The sequence below is a fragment of the Mytilus galloprovincialis genome, chromosome 4 (assembly GCF_965363235.1).
Source record: "Mytilus galloprovincialis chromosome 4, xbMytGall1.hap1.1, whole genome shotgun sequence".
In the NCBI taxonomy this organism is placed as follows: domain Eukaryota; kingdom Metazoa; phylum Mollusca; class Bivalvia; order Mytilida; family Mytilidae; genus Mytilus; species Mytilus galloprovincialis.
In genome coordinates this window covers 80,252,202-80,267,831 of record NC_134841.1, presented here as the reverse complement: position 1 = coordinate 80,267,831, position 15,630 = coordinate 80,252,202, and the positions used below count along the sequence as shown (strand labels likewise).

At 32.4% G+C, this 15,630-nt stretch overlaps 1 long non-coding RNA gene across 1 annotated transcript in view; it reads left to right on the top strand.

The window, feature by feature from the left end:
• LOC143073081 (uncharacterized) overlaps positions 1–15,630 on the top strand; it is a 250,732-nt gene that overhangs the window by 149,149 nt on the left and 85,953 nt on the right. The window lies entirely within an intron of this gene.

Below are 15,630 nucleotides of genomic sequence, written 5' to 3'. Positions count from 1 at the left end.
TCGACGTATGCGGATGGATATTTTGGTATTAGATACATTATTTTTATTTATTAATTGCTATTGGTTGTACTAGTTGTCAGTAACTGCGAGTATTCTCAGGTCTGTTTTTGTTGTGAGGATTATAGATCTGTGCTTTTTTGCTTTGTATTAGTTAAACCCTTTTTAATCGATTTGTAAAGTGTGTTCATATGCAGTGCTGTTACGCTACTATCCCAGGCTAGACCATATTGAAAAACCAACATACAAAAAGCTGTTTAGCAGGGCAGTAAGGCGGCAAACAAATACCGGTGTGTCTTATTTGTCATGATTTATTATGAAATGTAGTTGTATCAGTTATATAACAAAAAGCAAGAGGATGATGTTTCCAGGATTCATTACTGCCGAATTAGCCACAACCTATTTTGGGATATCTGAAGTTCTTATATTTATTCAAAGCAATAAAATTGTTTACCGAGGTCAATAATGCCAAAGATGCCAGAACCAATTAAATATCAATCAGTTGTCCCTAATTTCATGAGAATACCACAGATAAAATCGCTGTTGATTTGTAAATCTAATTAAACGTGATCTGTAATTGACACGGGATTACACCTGATGCACATTATATAGATAAGCAACAGGTTGCATCACGTGTTTACTTACCATCGGTTAAAATAACATCTTAATGAATTCAGATTGAGGACTGAATTAATCACGTCAATACTATGTCATTAATTACTGTATCAGTAAATATTACCCAACAGCAGTTTCTTTTCTTTTATGTTTTCATATGTTTATTTACCTCGTTTTTATTTGATGTAATCACTTCCGGTCATATTTTTTTTTTCAAAAGTTTTAATGAAATTGTTTTTTTTTTTTTTTTTTTTATTAAATGACGATCAATGACAGGAGTGTGTCTCCCTGGCAACTTGGATGCCATGAAATAATATCATGGTTTTGACTTGTGTGCGCTCCTCGTTATTGTCCAGTTATTTCGTCAATGTTTGTTTAAAACTGAATTGTAGACATTACTTCTCCATTTTATTAACTTGAACCAAGTTTATTTAATAGGCTGTCAATGTCAACCTCACTTTTTGTTGTCTAGTTTTCAATGTGAGCATGGTGAGTGACAACTCTCGGTTAAGACAGTGTGTTGCCATTATTGATGTCTTTATCTTTCATATTAAAATCTTAAGAACAAAATAATTTTTAATCCTATCATTATGTCGCACGTGCATATCTTTTAATAATAGCCGGTCAAGCATGCTATGTTATAACACCATGATGAATTAGCTTTATGGAATAAAAGTCGAAATAAATGTCTGCCTTACTTGAAATAAATTATGGCTTTTCTTCCACATGTGATTTGTATAGTTACCGAATTTTAAATGAGCGGGTTAATCAAAGAAACAATTTTGACATATGTCCAGTAATTCTGCAATTTTCCCTCGCAGACGGCAGTATTACAAAGAGTACAGCAGATGACAATGGGAAATTCTAATCTGCACATTATCGATTTGACTGGGCAGACGATTGAAATCTCGTGCGATGTTTGCAGCTCGACATCGTCGGCTGCATTATTAATTCTCGTTCCTTTGTTGTCTTTGTGAATTATTAGATCAATTTCTTGATTAGTTAGCTTTTTAGGTGTGTTCTTTTTCATTTTGTAAATGAATATGTGGGTATGCTTGGAGATTTATACTCTTGTATCATGGAAGGCCAGCAACGCTTTCATTGTGTATCAATTTAATCTGGATGTCATCAAAGGAATGCCATAACACTTCATAATTCTACAACAAAAAAATTATCAACACCTTATATATAGACGGAGGTACAAGTTGTTCAGAACAGATTAAGATTTAGTTACTCTTTACATACGTTAAAATGCAATTTCGTACGGGAGAAAATTTTATCACTGAAAAGATATTAAAAAAAAAACACCAAAGTAAAAATTTATATAATATACTGACCACAGATTCCAAGAACAGTTTAATAAAGTAAAGAATGGAAGTCTGTGTTAACAAAAATAAAAGATTGCAATATTTAATTAGAAAAAAAATACAATCGGCAAAGCACTAATAATACCGTGCAAAAGCATAAAGTTTTATTCCAAGAACAATAATCAAATTAATAGAACCCCGTAATATGCCAGTATGAACTAAAAGACTCCATGTATACAAGCTCCGTTGAGACATAAATAAGTCGCTAGTAGTGAAACTGTTACAAAAAGCAGAATGATAAAAGTATCATAGAAAACAGTGTTTCTAGTATGGTTAAGTCAGATGATCAGAAAATTAATGTTTCACTTATCTCTTTTGTTCAAGTTTGTTTCTATTACTTAGTCAGATGATCAGCAGGATACTTTCTGTTTCACATATCTCTTTTGTTCAAGTTTGTTTCTATTACTTAGTCAGATGATCAGCAGGCTACTTTCTGTTTCACATATCTCTTTTGTTCAAGTTTGTTTTAAATTGCTTAGTCTAGTGATCAGAAAATTAATGTTTCATATATCTCTTTTGTTCAAGTTTGTTTCTATTACTTAGTCAGATGATCAGCAGGCTACTTTCTGTTTCTTATATCTCTTTTGTTCAAGTTTGTTTCTATTACTTAGTCAGATGATCAACAGGCTACTTTTTGTTTCACTTATCTCTTTTGTTCAAATTTATCTCTATTACTTAGTCAGATGATCAGAAAACTAATGGTTCACATATCTCTTTTGTTCAAGCATGTTTTATATTGCTTAGTCTAGTGATCAGAAAATAAATATTTCACATATCTCTTCTGTTCAAGTTTGTTTCTACTGCTTAGTCAGATGATCAGCAGGCTACTTTCTGTTTGGCTTATCTCTTTTTTCACATATCTGTAACGTGTTAAGCTCGAGTTTGTTCCAAAATAAATCTAAGATATCTTTTATTAAAACATTAGTTCGGAGAGGAGAAGTTGAATAAAAATCAACATGTCCATTTAACACTAGTTCGTAAATTCTTGACTTTCTTCAAACAATATACTTGTAAACGCATGTCTGATATGAAGACAAAAACATGCAAATGCATCTGTCAGTTGAAAATTGGAATGTCAGCTGGCAATTGGAGTTGCAGATTGTGTTTTGTCTATAAATGTAGACTCTCAGAATAATTTCTTTGACAATTTTTTGCATGTCTGTAATATTGAACCAGTAGGTCAAATATAGAAATAAGTGTGAATGGGAAAATAAATGTCATGTCAATCACATAACCCTATGTGTTCACTGGTCTACCCGGAATATGTACATCTTTTTTTAAAGATCCCAAGATCTATCACGGTTGATCTTACAAATATTATATGTTTCTGTTGAAAAACCCCCAGTTTAATATTACATATTTAAAAGCACACTTTAGTGGTTACTCTTATGAGTCAACGATAATTGATAAAGACATCAATATTTTTGATTATTTTTACATCAATGAGATCATAGACATTACTCAACGTATTTATTGATCATACTTTTATTTCGTCGGAATTTATCAAAAGATGACTTTGCAATCAGTAAAGTTCACCATGAAAGTACCAGGTGAGAATTGTCTCTAAAAGAAAAGAAATCAATCAATTAACTTGTTTCTTCAAATAAATAAAATTCTATTTAATTGGTACCAAGGTGAAAAAGTGCAAAGTCTTATAATGTTATATGCTACAAATTATAGATAATTAACCTTTGGTATATTTGATCAGAACCAAGTTCCTTATAATAGAAATTGACATCTAATCAGATTTCAATAGCAGATCGCTGAGATAGAAAATTCAAATCTGATGAAATTTAGCACAAAGTTAGCGTCAACAATTTTGAAGCAATTAAATCTTTAATTCATTGAACGTTTTAACAGTATAGAAGCAAGCCGGCTGAAAAGACCTGAATGGGGATATTTGTACAGCGAGGAGTGACAGTTTGCAATTTGTTTGGTGATGAAGTTGATCGCATATATAACCCATTAAAATTGAAAGAATGGATACCAGAGATATATTCTCAGCTAGGTTTTGATTTAATCTAGAAATAAACATTGAAAACTCATCCTCGCTAGCCAAGGGTTACGATCCACTTCCCTCGTGGAGAGGAGGGAAGTAACCCTTAGCTAGCAAAGATGTAAAAACTAAACTTAACAACAAGTGAGGTGACTTCCTATTTTCTTTTTATGGATTTACCTTGCATATTTGATGTAACAAAATTCGAGCAGCAACTGTCTGGGTATGGAACTGTTATGCATCCCCGTGCAAGTTGATATGATATTTTTTTTTCTTTGAACATGAATATGGTGCCAATGCTTACACATACATGTAAAACTATTTTATCAAAAGATTGGTAAAATTAAAAGGTATATATTTAAATATTTTATGGACATCATTATAATTTGTATGTTCTCCATATCTGTTCAAAATATGTACAGCCTTCAAAGATGAGCAAACACCATACTGCGAAGTAAGCTATTACTGGTTCCGAAATGTATGGATATGAGTCCAAACTTACATTACTGGCCACATTGAAACATGCAAATATATTGTAAAAATGACGGTAGTTTCCCTTGACCACTGACGCTTTTGTTTTTAGAATTCCACATAACATTATTTAAAGCAATTCAAACTGTATTGTCATATAAATCAACTTTTATGATTTGTGACTATAATAAACAAAACCTAGTATATCACAATGAATAGAAGAAAGCATGTATAATTACATTGACGAACAAATTATTTAATAAGGTTCCGTGTCAACAATTAAATAACGTACCAAGGGCAGATTTGGGAGGAGCAGAGGGTCTGGCCCCCTTATAAAGGTATATGATAAATACATAGACTTTTTACAAATTTCGCTCCAAAAAATGGTTTGTCTGGGTCCCCTCCCCTGTTTTCAAAATCCTAGATCTTCACCTGTTTTAGGCTTTATGGTCATTGAGTTTTCCTTTAAGACAATAGATACTATTAAACAATGGATACCAGTCAATAATAATATAATTCGTATATCAGCAGCGGAAACCAAACGTTAATATTGATTAAATTCTTTGATTAATCTCAAGAAAGCCAAACCGATTGATGTTCTTTTTTTGAACATAGATCATATGGCCCCCATCGTAACTTTGGTGGACCATAAAAGGCTATTTAATTGACTTTAGTGTATACTAAGTACACACAGAGGGACGGTATCCATTGACTAGATGAAATTAGATGTAAATATCATCGTCAGAGAAAATAGACTAAATTGGCATCTAGAAGCACTTAACAAATGAAAATGACCAGAACAATAGCGACCTATATAAATTACAAACCTAACGAGTAAGACAATAGTACTACTTAGATAAAATTCAATTGTCTGGGGTATCAAACTAATAACACGTGTAATTGACTACAATTTTCTATCTTATAGAGATGTTTTTCCACAAATGTCTGATAATATTTTTCTTGTTTCATTTTGTTAAGTGTGTAGTCATACTTCCATTTAGGATTATCTTTAGGGAATTTTATCAACGTATATGATACTTGTTCATTCATGCTTTTTAATCTGATGACTATCGCGTACCTAATGCATGCTGCTGCAAAGTGTATCGTGAACATTTGTGTAGGCGTTAAATGGCAACTAAGAGAGGAGGGTGTAGGATTAAACAAGAAATCCTAGTAGTACAATTGAGAATGGAAACGTGGAATGTGTCAAAGAGACAACAATCCGTCATAAGAGTAGAAAACAGCCCGAAGACACTTGTATTTTATTTCCCTTTTTTTTTGGACAAGCGTTAAAAGGGGGCGTTGTAGTCAAACTGTACAATTCTTTCGATTTTATTAAAGGTTAAAATCTTATATTATGTCAAGTTTTTTGTTGGGGACCTGTATTTTACAAATGAAACACTTGATAATAAGAAGGTCTAATTATTCCTATGTCAAATATTATACGGAAAATATTAGAATATTGGGTTCAAAACGGTCTTCGAAGTAGAACAATTATAAGCATTTTTGGACGAGGTAATATTAAAATTGAGAATGTTTAAGCATGTTATAGTGTTAAATTGTCGATATCATACTGTCATTGTCAAAGAGACAACAACCCAAACAAAGAGCATACAACAGCCAAAAAAATTCGCAAATTATTTCAGTCTCCTTTCCAGTTGCATCTCCCAAACATTCGCAGATTATTTCAGTCTCCTTTCCAGTTGCATCTCCAATACAATTTGTTACTAGTATTTTCATCTTACTTTAAAGAAAAAAAAAGAAGAAAAAACTGATGCGAATTGATTTTCCCGCTGCGTTGAAGACCCGACTATTATCTCCTTTTTTGTCGGGTTGTTGTCTCTTGCACATATTCACAATTTCCATTCTCAGTGTTACTCTAGCAATTCTTTTAAAATACTGGTCAGATCATACATGTCACTGAAGTTTGTCTGAGGGTCAGTGCAGTATGTCTGGATGAGATATGCCAGTTTATTGTCATCTCAAACGAATTTAATCTTTACATAGGATCAGTTTATTTTAGGGTAGAAAGCTGTTAAAAGAAAACCAGAAGTACATTTATTATTGAAAGCAAATAAAATGAGTCGGTTGAATTGCTTTCAGATCCTTTTAGAACTCGTATACAGAAAATCAACGAGATAATTCTATAAATATGTCATCAGTAATATGACAAAGGTTCCATCTGCATGTATTACAGTAAAAAGTAATAAAATTGACTTTTTCGCTCTTTCGGTAGTTACATTGGACTAATAAATAAATAATGTGCAAAGTGTTTCATACAGTATAATGAAGTAAGCCAATATATATGTCTTTTTTTATTATCAATATACCGGAACACATTATAGTAGTCTCAGATGTACATGTATAGATATGTTCACCTTCTTAACACGACAAGATTTGAGGACAAACTAATTATAAGGTAAGGTCATGTCACAATAAAATAATATTGGTAAACCTCAAACAATACACATAGATAAGTGGTCATTACTGTCATATCAGATGACATTCGACATAATTTCTTCTCACTTTTATACCGTTTTGTACAGTACTAGTCTGTTACATTTACTTATAGAGAGAGGTAGATATAGTAATACTCCCCGACACAATAGAGTATGTAAGAGATGTTGTAGTAATGAGGTCGAAGATGAAACACATTTTCTTTTTAACTGTGATAGTTTATCAGATCAAAGGAAAGACATGATAACAATGATAAATAATTGCTGCAAGAATTTTCAATATCTTGACCCTAAACAAAAACTGATATGGTTAATGAATAATGAAGATGAGAATTTATTATCAGAATTATGCATGTTCATTAAGAAATATGAAAAGTTTTAATGGGATTTATTTCCCTCTACTACTTGTAATTTGAACTTTATATTTTCTCCATAGTGAGTTCTAGAGCACCGTCCCTTGATGAATATTGTCCAGTAGCAATGTTAACCCTTGCTATTGTGCATTAGTCATGAGGAGAATCACTATTGGAGTAATCTCATGTATCTGTAGCTAGTTCAGAAGGATCCCCCCTTGATGACCTTTGCATTGTTGTGATGAAGTCCCTCACTACTGTGCACTGGTCATGAGGAGAACTACTGCAGATTGAGATACTATATTCCCGGTTCTATTTTTGCTATTTTTTAGTTTCCGTATTTTAAAATAAACTTAATATCATATCCTTTTAATATTAAATCGGCCTCATTGCACTCAATGTCTCTTACTATAATTATATCCTACATTACTCATATTATCAATTTATTATTTGTGTATTACTTATTGTGTATTTCACTAATGTTTATATAATCATTGTATTATGATGTTTTTGTATCTTGCCTGACAAGGGCCCATGATTGGAAAAATAAAATAATGTCTAATGTCTAATGTCTATACGACAATTAGTATACGGAAGATTGCCTCTCTCTATACATAAATACAGAGCCATAATTATGTCAAAGGGATATAACGTTATTTTTGTTTTCGACATAACTACTGCTTTTCTATATATGACTGTAATGTTACAGGGACGATAATATCATTAAGCCTCGGTCACACCTTACCAGATAGCTCGTCCGTCCATATCCGTTGCATGTCCGTTAAATCCGTCGACGTCCGTTCTGTCCGGTGGAAAATTTTAAGCATGTTCAAAAATTTGAACGGACGTCCAACGGATAAAATGTCCGTTTAACGTCCGTTAGGCGTCCGTTTTGTACAGTACTAGTCTGTTTCGTTTCCGTTTTGTATCCGTTACGTTATACATCCGTTGGGGGTCTGGAAGATAAATTCACCAACGGACTTCTACCGTACGTATAACGGATAAAACGGATGATGAACGGATCTGAAACGGATAAATGCCAATTGAAAATTTCGCGTCAGAAATGCCAAATATTGGTATGTCAGATTTCTTAAGGTTCACGAATTCTTATTATTCATAATCGATCTTAGAGTATAGGCACGTCTTCACAATCAAGCAGTACTTATTCAGGCCAGACACTGCCCTTTGGCGGAATTTGGAGGACAAACCAAAACCAGTTACACAGAAACATTTTGAATATTTATGCGATTTACATGTATTATTATTGTCGCTTTTGATTTTTCCGTATATCTTGTTCATCCGGTACGCTTCCGTTAGGTGTCCGTTTTATGCGGTACTCGTCCGTTGGATGTACGTTCGACATCCGTTCTGTCCGGTACGTGTCCGTTTCTCGTACGTTGCATATCCGGTGTGTGTCCGTTACACGTCCGTTTTATTCGGTCAGTACATCAACGGACTCCCAACGGATAACAATTTTGTCAACGGACAACTTTTATTTTCATCCGTTAAGCGTCCGCTCGTGCTATCCGGTAAGGTGTGACTGAGAATTTAAGCACTTAAAGGCATGTTTATTGTCAAAGCATAGTTCTATGTACATGATTCAAATATTGGTATATTGTTATGTTTTATTTGATGCATATGTCGACCAATTACTTATTTGTTAAATATATTTCATTGCAAAATGAACAAACGTTATCAGACAATAATATGAACGTAGCGATAATATAATATCTCATATCGACAGCGAAGTCTTGTTGTGATAATGTTTCAATAGACGACAGACCGCATAACATGTTTATATCTTTTGCTATGATAAAAAGTATAAAGTAAATTGCATCATAGTGAAACATTTACTAATTCAACCAAATGAAAAATTGAAAAATTAAATAGACTGACGTTTCCTTATTAGTTATTAATTTAATCTTTAGTTCAATAATGAAATAGAAAGTGGTTCATTTTTCAGGATTCTTTGAAATCTCCAGACGCTTATAGTAATGGAAAAACACCGATCGATCATTCGGAATATCTCTTATATAACCTTTACACCTCATTTTCCACAATGACAGATTAGTTGTATTGAAATACTTATAGCGAAAACGTTCATTTCACTATAAAATTTACATGAAAAACATCTAAATGCTCTTAGAGAAATGTTTAAAGTCTGTAACAGTGAATTTAAAGAATGTATTGGAAGACATTGATGTTTGTGTTAAGATGGCGATACATCAATTGTAAATACAGAAGTCTACTGACAATGCTTATGTGACAGAGATAAATTAAAACATGTATACAAAATAATAGATGGTCCCTTTGGTTATTCCTACTATGTAGGAGGATGCACTTATCTAGGGATACAACGTATACGTTTCTACAGCTTTTCGGAATATTTATCATTATTACTACAAATAGTTTTTTTTTTCAAATCAGATTTGTTTTTGTTGCTAAAAAATAAGTGTAAAGATATGGCTCAAAGTTTAAGAAGTACGTTTGATAGAGATCTTAATCTGGCTAAAACATATTTTTGATATACTAGTATGTTACATATAATATTTGGTTATTTTGAAGCGGTTTCTTAATTATTGTTTTTTCATTGCATTGTTGTTTTTTGTAGGTGGTTGTATCATGTATATGTGTGTGTGGGGAAGGGGTAGGTATACAGGATGCTCTGCTGATTTTTCATTATCCTAAAACTCTTGCGTTACGTATTTATTGAAATATCTATTTAGAATGAAATTCATAACAGTGTAGCTATGGCCATTCATTGACTGGGGGAAATTAGGTGAACGTTCGTCTGTAATGCCCACTGCTCACGACGTACTTATCATAGAAATTTAAACTGTGAGGTCACCAAAGGTTCTAAACGCCTAAATAAAATAATTAAAAATACTAATCAGGAATAACCTTTGTAATTTGAAAATAAATAAAAATGGTCTTCAACACGGAGTCTTGGCTCACACCGAACAGCAAGCTATAAAGGTTGAATACTTAAAATTCTTTACTTGATTTTTTGTTATGGTTTGACCATCAATTTTCCTAATATGATATCGCACGTTCTTTCAGATTATTTTTTTTTACTTAATTGGCTTTAAAAGTTACAATGCATGATGTCGTCTGTTTATGTAGTTCATATGTGTTTTTCGTTTCTCGTTGGTTTTCCCGTTTGAATGGTTTTACACTTAGTCTAGTAGTTTTGGGGCCCTCTATAACTTGCTGTTCGGTGTGAGCCAAGGCTCCGTGTTGCAGGTCGTACCTTGACCTATAATGATTTACTTTTATGAATTATTACCTCGGAGGAGAGTTGTCTCATTGGCACTCATACCACATCTTCCTATATCTATCTATATCAATACATTTTTTTCCAACAAAAGAATACATCACAAGAATATAAGTTTTGTAAGAAACGTGAGAAATTGTGTTGGACTAGAAGATAAGGCAAAGTGACAAATATCTGAAAGAATGAATCGTTTTATGGTATTAAACAAAGAAATCAAATGATTTTTTAATTATCCAGAACTCTTCACAAACAAAACCCACATGTATACGCATTGAATAAATAGTAGGCCATTCTTAAATGATCACACCGTAGAAGTAGTTGTGCTCTTAATCAATGAGATATTTTGTGAATTAACTCCATCAACTTAATAGTTTTTTTTACAATGGATAAACCTATTTTTTTTATTATTATTAAATAATATCATCTCTGAACATTATTATTCTTATAAATGACACGGTTGTATGTGATGATTATAATAAATATTTAAAACAAATTCCTTTCAAGCTTTGTAAAAAGAAAGTTTCATTTTATGTATCGGAATGTGTAACAAGTGAATATTTCAATCCCCACTGGAAGGCCTCCGACAGACTGGGTGAGCATAAAATCATAGCCGTTGACAAACAAGTTACAACCTACAAACGTTTTACTGTCGACCACACTGTTATGCAATTAGTTCTATGTAACTATAGCTGTTCAGATACATAAATAGATATATAATGAGTAATAAAATATAAAGAACGACATCTAAAAGTTCAACTACCTCTAGTCTTTGAAACCGAATGCAAAATTGGATAATTTGACATTAGACTTATACCGATATGTATAACTGTCGGAAATATGGTAATGGGTTGGATATTTCCAATAAGTCTGGGGATCAAAATGGTTTCCAATTCTTTCTTTCTTTGCGTCATTTACCGATATAGGTAATGACAAACAAATCCATATTCAGATCGTGCTTCATTTGTAAACATGACTTGGATTACAAATGTCCTTTACGGACAATTGTGTACTTCGGAAACATTTGAATTTAGATAGTACAAAACTTATACAAGGCTTCAGAAGACAAGGCATTAATAGACTTTTAGGGTATTTATGGAAAATTGGTTTGAAATAGGCTAGTAATTTAAAACAGACGTTAGATGGTAATAATGATAAACAAAGCACTAATTTATTTGATAGGCTAAGGGATTTACTACTTATTTTTGTAAGCAGACGATACTATGATATTTTGTCAAGATGCCATGAGGTCAGGAGGCGGTTCGAATCAAGTTTCCTACTGGACAAAACGACTTAAGCTTTGTATCTTGGCCAACCCTCCACTTTGTGTCAAGCAGTGAGCCAGGGCCCAGACTAAAAACGACGATTTATCAAAAGTAACTACAGTATTACTCGTATAAGTTTATGGTTTATATATGTACTAAATCTTTGTTCAAACGAAATGAATAAAATGCAATATATCTTATTCACTTCAGATTAAATCATTATTTTTGTTGTTCTGGTTAGTTGATATGCTTGTCCCTCGAGTTTTATTTATTGGGAAAATGAAAAATATCGTTTATATTTCTTACACCTGCAAATGAAATTAATACATTCTATTCTCCAATCTCCTTTGGGAAAAATGAGTATCAATTGAAAGCAAACAGAAAAAAAAATAACTATTAAGCAATAAGAGGAATATTTGTACAATTAATTAACAAATATCGGATATCAAACAATTAACACGAGAAACGCGAGGGGTCTTAAATAGGCAGCATTTCTTTTAAAACATGCTTATTGAATTACATCTTTTAAAAGACGTTTAATTCATCAATTTTCTGTTAATGTAAGAGAACAGAAAATACAATAGCATCAAATAGTGTAGCGATTTCCTAAACTAACTATGACTTGAGCCAACAGCAGAAAGAGAGATAACTCTAGTTCATATCGCGGAAGAAGATTTTGAAGTAATTCTGTTACTCACATTCACTAACATTGCACCGATTGTAACGTATATGTTTCCCCAAATTAAATTAAAAAAATGCTTGCAATTTAATCATACAAGATAAACATTTAGTATAAAGAAACTATATGATACAAATCTTTTTGTTAAACTTCAATAAATTGCATGAATAGGTTTTAAGATTGATTCAGTCTGCAATAAGTTCTGACAAAGTGCAATATCCAGGATTGATTAGCTAATTCTCATATTGTAAAATAACATCAATATCTCAGAAAAAATTTCATGAACATCAATTTTAAAACATATTTTTTTCATCAAGTGTTCTTAAAACTAAAAAATCATTTGAACTCTCCTGGATTATCAGCATTGTCCGTTATTCAAGTTGAATATTTGAGTATGCTAGCGACTGAACTAGAGGTTATCAAAGGAGATTTCTTGTTTTTTATATATATCATGTTACGTAAGATGCCTGTGCATTAACGATACAAGGCAGCAGTCCTTTTGGGCCAATTGCTGTTTTTAGGGGTATCATTTGCGCCAATTTTTGTTATCTAAATGTATCAATTGCGCCAATATTCAGAACTCATTTGCGTCACTGAATTTTCCTGTACACATATCTATTATAAATATTAAGGATTAATATATATTTATGCTTATTTTTTGCTTAAAAATTATCATTATGTTCGGTGATATTTCACCACGAAGATAAGCATCTGGAGAGAAATTCATTAGACAGTCCATGTACAGAAGGAGAAGAAAACGTATTGCTTTGCTGAATATTTAATTTAAGATATGCCAAAAAGAAGAAAATAGAATCTTTTGCTGATTATGTTTTAGTCACATATGTTGTTGACACAGTGCATTGCTTCCACCATCCGTATGGGCTGAAACTATCTATCACAAGACGTACCAGTAACAGGAATTATAATGGACTGTTTTATGCATTTCATCCTTCAATGTTTGTGTTTTTGGACAATAAAGTGAAGTTATAAGCTACTACATACATCAAATTGGGAAGTACCCATGCAGCAGCAGTAAGAAGAAGATATGTTTTAGAAAAGGAAATATTTGACCACAAAAGGAAGGTTGGGATTGATTTTGGGAGTTTTGGCCCCAACAGTTTAGGAATTAGGGGCTAATAAGGGCCAAAATAAGCATTGTTCTTGGTTTTCGCTCAATAACTTTAGTATAAGTAAATAGAAATCTATGAAATTTAAACACAAGGTTTATGACCATAAAAGGAAGGTTGGGATTAATTTTGGGAGTTTTGGTCCCAACAGTTTAGGAATAAGGGGCCTAAATGGTCCAAAATTAAACTTTGTTCGATTTCATCAAAAATTGAATAATTGGGGTTCTTTGATATGCCAAATCTAAACATGTACTTAGATTTTTTATATTGGACCATAATAGGGAAATGTCCAATTTAAATTTTTAAGTTTAAGTTCTTAAGACCACATTCATTCTGTGTCAGAAACCTATGTTGTGTCAACTATTTAATCACAATCCAAATTCAGAGCTGTATCAAGCTTGAATGTTGTGTCCATACATGCCCCAACTGTTCAGAGTTCGTCTTCTGCGGTCATATAAAGCTGCGCCCTGTGGAGCATCTGGTTCCATTAATAAAGAGACATTAAAGAGGAATAAGCGGAGGGTTGAGATCTCACAAAAATATGTTTAACCCTACTACATTTTTGCACCTGTCTGAAGTCAAGAGCCTCTGGCCTTTGTTAGTTTTAATTATTTTTTTAACTTTACTTCTTTTATATGGGTAGGAGTTAAATGAGACGTCTATTTTTATTGATCTAGTACAAATTTTGTCAAGGGGACAGCAGAAGCATACCTTTGGGTGTGGAATTTTCTCACACTGTTGAAGACCCATTGGTGGCCTTCAGATGTTTTCCGCTCTTTGGTCAGGTTGTTGTCTTGTTGACACATTCCCCATTTCCATTCTCCATTCTCAATTTTATAACTCAAGAACAGTGATAAAGATGAAACCCTCATTTGAACCTTATCTTTTGGGTTTTTTTTGGTGGTATGTTTGTAATAAGCTTTGTGTACAAGTTTTATCAAATTTGGTTCGAGTAAACTAAAGTAGGAGTGTGCAAATGGAAAATTTAGCATTTTTTCTATTTACAAAGGGACATAATAGGAGAATGATGTAAGTGAAACCACCCAAAGTTGTCTTGATCTGTGTTTTCTGGTGTAAAACATTGTGCCTTAGCTTCATAACATTTGGTTGAGACAAACTTACTACAGAGAATGTAAACTAACTTTGGGATGCACAGACTGACAAACAAGACATAACAAGTGAAAGTGTGAACTACTGCTCACTGATAATACCCCCAGCTGAATATTTTGGTAAACAGGAAGTTGTTGAGTGATGATTCTAAAAAAGCATCACACAGTATAGTTGACTGATATAAATCATTAAACCAAATTTCAGAAATCCTTGTATTGTAGTTCCTGAGAAAAAATGTAACGAAAAATATTCATGAGACAGACGGACGGACGGACAGATGGATGGACAGAGGTAAAAACAGTAAAACCCCCCTTCATTAAAGCAGGGGTATAAAAAAAATAATTGTTGACCCTATCTAAACCCTTTTATTAATAAAACTGTAGTTCTGCTGAAATATATCATCAGCATTGGTATCTTTATTTAGCTAATCAGATTGGTTATTCATAATTCCTAATATAATGCTCATATTTCATTATTTATATCATTTGTTGCCATTACCGTTGACTATCCAATGATTCAAACGGTTTGTAATTGTAAAACATGTACATTATACACTGATGCTGTTATATATGTGTTCATAAACACTACAAGTTGTATTACTTTTGAATCAAAGACTATTATACTATTAAAAAAGAAAATAATATTTAGAATATTATTATATTTAATAATTTAGTAACAATGTTTTACACCTAGCAATGAAAATAATGATAATGTAAATGATACAAATAATTCTCGTTCAGACCTACCAACTTTTCCTGTTAACTGTGGGCTTTCTTCATGAGAGTTGTTGATCTGACACTTGAAATTTTTAATTATATAGACTAATACATTAGAAGTGCATTCAAATGAGGTATATTTTAGTGCACAGTTATGACAAAACAGGCATAGCAATAAGGTTACTCATTGTAAATTCATTGCCTTTG